Here is a 7,583-nt window from a genome sequence, read left to right on the forward strand (position 1 = left end):
AAGATTCATCCCACCTTCTTCTGAAACCTGAGTAGCTCACTTCCTTCTCCACACCAGGCTGCCTCCCAGACCCTATCAGGTAATTATTATGATCCCTGCATGGCTGTTTATGTGGCATTGTTTATCTGAATAGACTGTTCTTTTTGAGCTTTCGTCTCTGAGCCATGTTCTTTTCTTGCACGTCTTAAATCATTTTGTTCTATTTACAAATTCCAAGATGGAGAAAGTATTGACTGAGAATTACAAGTAAAATTGATTTTCATTTTCTGCTTTGAAAGAGGACATGGATTCTTTTACCACGAGATCATATCCAGGGCATTTAGTGGTAAGACTGGGCCAAGGTTCTCCAAGTTACCAGGGGTCCTGGTCTGCTCCAGGAATCAAAGCATGCTGAGAATTACAGAGTTTGGGGGAGACAGACATGTCAAGGGGTTACCAGTAGGTGGTTTTGCTCCCCAAACCAGATAGACTAGAACTCCTACAACTATCCAGGGTGGGTCCAGGTTTGAGGACTCCTGCTTGGCAAGGTAGAGTAAAAAATGTGTTTATTAAGAAACTAGCTGTTGAGCATAAATGGATGTTGAAATAGACCAGAGCCAGGCGAAACAGCCCACCAGCAGATAGCCATAAAAATTAAGGTTACAAAACAGAACACACACTTTGCCCTTCTCCTCTGTCTCTGAACTCAGGGTCAGGCCCTGGCCTGAACCTCTTTTTCCAGCTGGTGTTTGCTTCATTCCAAGCAGGCTTCCTAGGTTTCTCTTCCCAGCCTGGGCTAAGCCAAGGTGTCATTTCTCACCATCTCTTTTATAATATTTATTTCACATTATTTGCGTGTAGGATGGCTGCCTTTGAATTTTTCTAGACAAGATACAGGTGCCTTTTTGACATGCTTGACTTGCTGCGAAAAAGATGTAGGAAAGTAGTAGGGAGGTGGGGACAGAGTGGGGGGAAAAGGCCTGAATGTTTGGTGAAACTCTTATCCAGGAGACCTCAAGAAGGTTTGGACCCAACCCCATTTACCTCACCTCTTTCTTCCACAAATAATTAACCTCTTCGAAGAGCATCTTGACTCCAGCTCTATCTTCTTCCGAGAAGGATGAGTATTTGCTTGTTCTTTGGACTGAGAAGTATTTTACTAAATCCAGATACAAGAAGAAACAGCTAAGAATTCGGTGAGATAGGATATCCAGGTTACATATTGAAGATGCAATGCAAAGGCTACCAACAGAACAACAGTCATTCTCCAGAGGTAGTTCATGACTGGCTTGGCCAAAATTAGTCATCACTCCTACAAGTTTCAATTTTTGCAGGATCATTGTGTGCATATGCCGAAAGGGCAGATTGGATTTTAAGAATTCTGTTTTCAGATGGAGATGAGTCAAGTGTAGTTTCCCTATTTCCATCATTTTCTATGGCATGTAGGATGTCATGGAATTTTTAAGGCTCTCCACCATAATCCATATACAGTCTTAAATATGGTAATGTCATTAAGTCCTTAGGATTTTCTAAGACAGAGATAATTATGAAGAAAATAATTGATAGTGAAAGAATTAAGTTCATGAGGCATTCTTCATAATAATAGATAGCATTTAAGGTCTTGAATATACTACTTTATACCATAAAGATGACGCTGGGATCCCAGTCTTTTTCAATGAGCAATATTAACTTATGGGCATGAAATGAAGCACAGAGGCTTCCTGAGTACAACAATTCATTATTGTTATTATTGGCCCTTAGAAGGACTCTCTACAAATTCAAAATCAGAGTTAGCCCTGGAGAAGCAAGTTAGAATTGCAGGGGAAATGAAGGAAGAAAAATAAATATGAACTTTGCTTTCTGTACTTGTAAGGATTTAGGCAAGGTAAATATACCAGGTCATGCAATTTAGACCCAATTTACTTTTCTACCTTTTTAGCAGAAAAAGTGAGAAGAGGAGGAGGAATAATAATTTTCCTCTATTTTTTATGGCAGCCATAAATGTCTTCATAAATAGGGCACCTGTTCAAAGGAATCTTTTCTTGTATGTAATACTAGAGTGATTAAGCCAATGGAAAAATCTAGGAAAAATACAAGTCCAAGATTTGATACTTTCTGGGGAGGAGGTTGAAAAGGCAGTGAGTGATCTTTTTAATTTTAATCCCTTGCAATTTTGCCACTCACCAAAAATCCTTTTCTAGTAATGAGAAACACATTAGGAAAAAGATGTGATGTTTAGTCTGCTTGCTGATATTTGGTACCAAACGATCCAGCCCTTACGGAAACTTTAATAAAATATCTGTCAAGACTGATCCCCATATATGTGCCTCAGTGATTCTTCTTAGTACAATAAAGGCATAGGGTGTTTATCATAGCCTTAGTTTCCTTGGAAGTAAAATTCAGTGGGATAGAAAATTGGAGTTTTTAAGTTTGTACTGAGGCATATACCTATTGTACTGATTCAGGTCCATTATTTGGAGAAGCATGCAAAAACCCTTTTCAAATTCAATATTTGGAAAAAGATTTTACTACTTTAAAGGAGTAAGATATTTCCTTTTCTCTCCCTCTCTCCTTGCTCCCCTGCCTTTGATACATCATTGCTTCCTTTTCATCCTCCTTCATCTTCCCATCCATTGATCCATCCATCCCTCCCTCCCTCTAAAGTAATGGGATCTATGTAACTGCTTGAGTTAGTTTTTGCTTGGTATAGCTGGTAGAAAGCTTAGGTTATGTTCTATACTTAATTTCTAGAATAAAAAGAGAAATTGTAAACTAACATTTATTGAGCACTTACAAGATCTCTGTCAAGGAACTAAGTAAAGACTTTATATAATCCTTTCATTTAATCCTTATAACTGCCCTACAAAGTAGCTACCAGTAGAATCCTTATTTCACAGATGAGAAAGTTGAGGTTCACAGAGGCAGCTGGCTTGTACAGGGGACAGCTAGTTAGTGGTGGCGCTTGTGTTCAAATTCAGACATTCTCTCCCAGACAGATCCCGTGCTTATAACATTACATGATGCCATCCCTGCTACCTGTTCTAGCCTAGGTCTTCTGTTACAATATCTTCATTTCATAGGCTGATTCTTTTACTCTTATTTAATAAGCCAATTGTAAAGGCTCATTTGTTGTAAAGTGCTTCAAATATGCTTTAAAATCAAATGAGACATAAATAACTAAGAGAAATACAATAAGTATTATCAACACATAAATTCAGTGCTGACTTCACCTGACTGGTACCCTCCCTCTTTTAATCTTTCAAACACTGCCTCTTCTTCTTAGTATGTATTTCTACATGGACCTCCTTCCTTCTTCTCTATAATCATTTTACTTAAAAAATCATTTTGAATGATAAAGCATTTTGGATCATGAAATGTAGATATGTTATTAGATACCCATGTAGCCACCTCCAAAATAAAGTAGATGTGAATGCACACACACACTTACATGTTTCAGATTTTTCATTAAAAAGAAATAAAATTTAAAGATATATTTAAAGCTGCCTTCTTCCTTCTCTTATTCCTTCCTCCTACCTTTTGCAGTAGAAATACCATCCTGAAATCGTCATAAACATCCTGGTGTATACCTGTTCCATGTATTTTTGCTTTTGTGCTTTTCCCCCATAGAATATATCCGCAAATAATATATGCTGTTTTTATGCCTTAAAATGTACATAAGTGATGCCATATTGTTTTGCAGCTCACTTTTCTCATTCAATATTGTGTTTTGAAGTATATTTATGTAAATACTACTCATTTATTTAAACTTCTATATAATATTTCACAATATTAAACAACATTTTCTTTATCCATTTCCCCTGTGACAGACCTATCATTTTGTTGTTACTTACAACTTTGCAGCAAACATTCTTTTGCATTTCCGATAAGAGGATGTGTGGGAGTATTTAGGGCAGTGTGTAGTCATCTTTAACTTTGACCTGATAAATATAGGCAGAACTTGTTTTATTGTATTTTGCTTTATCGTGCCTCATGCATACTGCATGTTTTACAAATTGAATGTTTGTAACAGCCCTGCGTGGAGCCTATCAACACCATTATTTCCAACAGCATTTGCTCACTTTGTGTCTCTGTGTCACATTTTGGTAATTCTTGCAGTATTTCCAACTTTTTCATGATTATTATATTTGTTGTGGTGTTCTATGATCAGTGGGCTTTGATGTTACTGTTTTAATTGGAGGCACCACAAGTTGTCCCCATATAAGATGGCAAACTTCATTGATAATCATTGGGTGTGTTCTTAGTGCTTTCTTGACTGGCCATTCCCCTGTAACTCTCTCCCTCTCCTCAGGCATCCCTACCCCCTGAGAAACAAAACTGAAATTAGGCCAATTATTAACCCTACCTTGGCTTCTAAGTGTTCAAGTGGAAGGAAGAGTTGCACATCTCTCACTTTGAATCAAAAGCTAGAAATGATGAAGCTTAGTGAGCAAGGCAGGTTGAAAGCCACAATAGGCTGAAAACTAGGCCCCTTGCACCAAATGTTAGCCAAGTTGTGAATGCAACGGAGAAGTTTTTGAAGGACATTAAAAGTGCTTCTATAGTGAATACACCAATGATAAGAAAGTAAAACAGCCTTATTGCTGATATGGAGAAAATCTAAGTGGTCCAGATAGAAGATCAATCCAGCCACAACACTTCTAAGCCAAGACTAATCCAGAGCAAGACCTAACACTCTGATTCTCTGAGGACTGAGAGAGGTGAGGAAGCTGCAGAAGGAAAGTTTGAAGGTATAGAGGTGGGTTCATGAGCTTTAAGGAAAGAAGCTGTCTCTATAACATCAATGTGCAAAATGAAGCAGCAAGGGCTGGTGGAGAAGCCGCAGTAAGTTACCCAGAAGGTCTAGCGAAGCTAAATTATGAAGGTTGTGCTACCCTCCACAATGTAGATGAAACAGCCTTATGTACTGGAAGAAGATGCCATCTAGGACATTCATAGCTATTAATTTGTTCTATCACATTGATTGATTTGCGAATGTTGAACCATCCTTGTAGCCCAGGAATGAATCCCACCTGGTCATGGTAGATAATCTTTTTAATGTGCTGTTGGATCCCGTTTGCTAGGATCTTGTTGAGAATCTTAGCATCCATATTCATCAGTGATATTGGTCTGAAATTCTCCTTTTTGGTAGGGTCTTTGCCTGGTTTGGGGATCAGGGTAAGGCTGGCTTCATAGAAAGAGTCTGGAAGTTTTCCTTCTGCTTCAATTTTTTGAAACAGCTTCAGGAGAATAGGCGTTATTTCTTCTTTGAAAGTTTGGTAGAATTCCTCAGGGAATCCGTCAGGTCCTGGGCTCTTGTTTTTTGGGAGGTTTTTGATCACTGCTTCAATCTCGTTACTAGATATTGGTCTATTTAGGTTGTCGATTTCTTCCTGGTTCAATTTTGGGAGTTTATAGCTTTCCAGGAATGCATCCATTTCATCTAGGTTGCTTAGCTTATTGGCATATAACTGTTGATAATAACTTCTGATGATTGTTTCTACTTCTTGGTGTTAGTTGTGATCTCTCCCTTTTCATTCATAATTTTATGAATTTGGGCTTTCTCTCTTTTCTTTTGGATTAGTGTGGCCAATGGTTTATCGATCTTATTGATTCTTTCAAAAAACTAGCTTCTAGTTTCTTTGATATGTTCTACTGTATCTCTGGTTTCTACCTCATTGATCTCAGCTCTAATCTTGATTATTTCCCTTCTTATGTGTGGAGTTGGTTTGATTTGTTGTTGATTCTCCAGTTCTTTAAGGTGTAGAGACAGCTGCTGTGTTCTGGATTTTTCATAGCTAGAGAGGAGAAGTCAGTGCCTGGATTCAAAGGACAGGCTGACTGTCTTGTTAGGGGCTAATGCGGCCAGTGAGTTGAAGGTGAAACCAATGCTCAGCGACCATTCTGAATATCCTAGGGCCCTCAATAATGATGCTAAATCTACCCTGCCTGTGCTCTATAAGTGGAACAACAAAGCCTGAGTGACAGTACATCTGTTTACAACATGGTTTACTAAATATACTAAATATTTGAAGCCCACTGTTGAGATCTAGTGATCAGAAAAAAAGGTTTCTTTCAAAATATTACTGTTCACTGACAATGCACCTGGTCAACGAAGAGCTCTGATGGAGATGTGCAATGAGACTAATGTCTTCATGCATGCTAATGCAAAATCTCCTCTCCTGTGGCCCATGGATTAAGGGGGTAATTTTGATCTTTAAGTCTTATTATTTAAGAAATATGTCTCAAAAGGCTATTGCTGCCATAGATAGTAATTCCTCTGATGCATCTGGGCAAACTAAATTGAAAACCTTCTAGAAAGGATTCACCATTCTAGATACAATTAAGAGCATTTGTGATTCATGGGAAGAGGTCAAAATATCAACATTAACAGAAATATGGATGGCTTTGAGGACTCCAAGATGTCTGTGGGGGCAGTCACTGTCGAGGTGGTGGAAACAGCAAGAGAACTGGAATTAGAAATGGGGTCTGAAGATGGAACCACATTGGGGCAATCTCACGATCAAACTTGAATGGATGAGGAGCTACTTCTCATGGATTAGTAATGAAAGTGGTTCCTTGAGATGGAATCTACTCCTGGTAAAGATGCCATGAAGATTATCGAAATGACCACAAAAGATTTGAATATTACATAAACTTAGCTAATAAAAGAGCAATGAGGTTTGAGAGGATTGATTCCCATTTTGAAAGAAGTTCTACTGTGGGTGAAATGCTACCAAACAGCGTCACATGATACAGAGAAATCACTGATGAAAGGAAGAGTCAATGGACATGGCAGACTTCAGTGTTGCTTTATTTTCAGAAATTTCTGTAGCTGCCCCAGCCTTCAGCAACCACCACCCTGGTCAGTCAGCAGCCATCCACATCAAGGCAAGACACTCACCAGCAAAAAGACAAATGATGGTTCAGGTGTTCAGTGGTAAAGTATTTTTCAAATTAAGGAATGTATGTTTTTGTAGATATAGTGCTATTGTCCACTTAACAGACTATGGTATGGTATAAACATAACTTTTATATGCACTGAGAAATCAAAAGTTTCATTTGACTTGATTTTCTGTGATATTTGCTTTTGGTGGTGGTCTGGAACTGACAAGGTCTGCCAGTAGTTGAACCAAATATACCCTAGCAAGTGGTATGTGTTCCATCTTCTCATGCTCTCCTCAATACTTTGTGTTGTCAGGTTTATTCATTTTTTTCAATCGGGTGGATGTAACATGTCATGTCTTTATTTTAATGTGCATTTCCCTGGTTACCAGAGAGAGTTTGAAACATTAAAAAATATTTATTGGACATTTGGGATTCCTTTTCATATCATTTACTCATTGATGAATTAACTTCATATTGACTAGTCATGTTCTTTATGTATCCTGGATAAAAATATTTTCTTGGTTACATGGTTTGGGTTCTAAATATCTTCTCTTTCTTGTGCGTTGGTTCTTTACTTTGTTTATAGCATCTTTTGTCATACAGAGGTTTTAATTGTAATGCCATCAAATTTATTAATCTTTTCTTTTATGGTGTATGTTTTTTTGATCTTGTTAAATAAATTCTTCCCTGCTGCAATATCATAATCTCCCATGCATTTG

General features: G+C 37.9%; 1 pseudogene; it reads left to right on the forward strand.

The window, feature by feature from the left end:
* Positions 1-6,898, forward strand: part of LOC125095607 (tigger transposable element-derived protein 1-like) — a 45,799-nt pseudogene extending 38,901 nt beyond the window's left edge.
* Positions 6,899-7,583: the final 685 nt, after the last annotated feature.

The sequence above is a fragment of the Lutra lutra genome, chromosome 3 (assembly GCF_902655055.1).
Source record: "Lutra lutra chromosome 3, mLutLut1.2, whole genome shotgun sequence".
Taxonomy (NCBI): domain Eukaryota; kingdom Metazoa; phylum Chordata; class Mammalia; order Carnivora; family Mustelidae; genus Lutra; species Lutra lutra.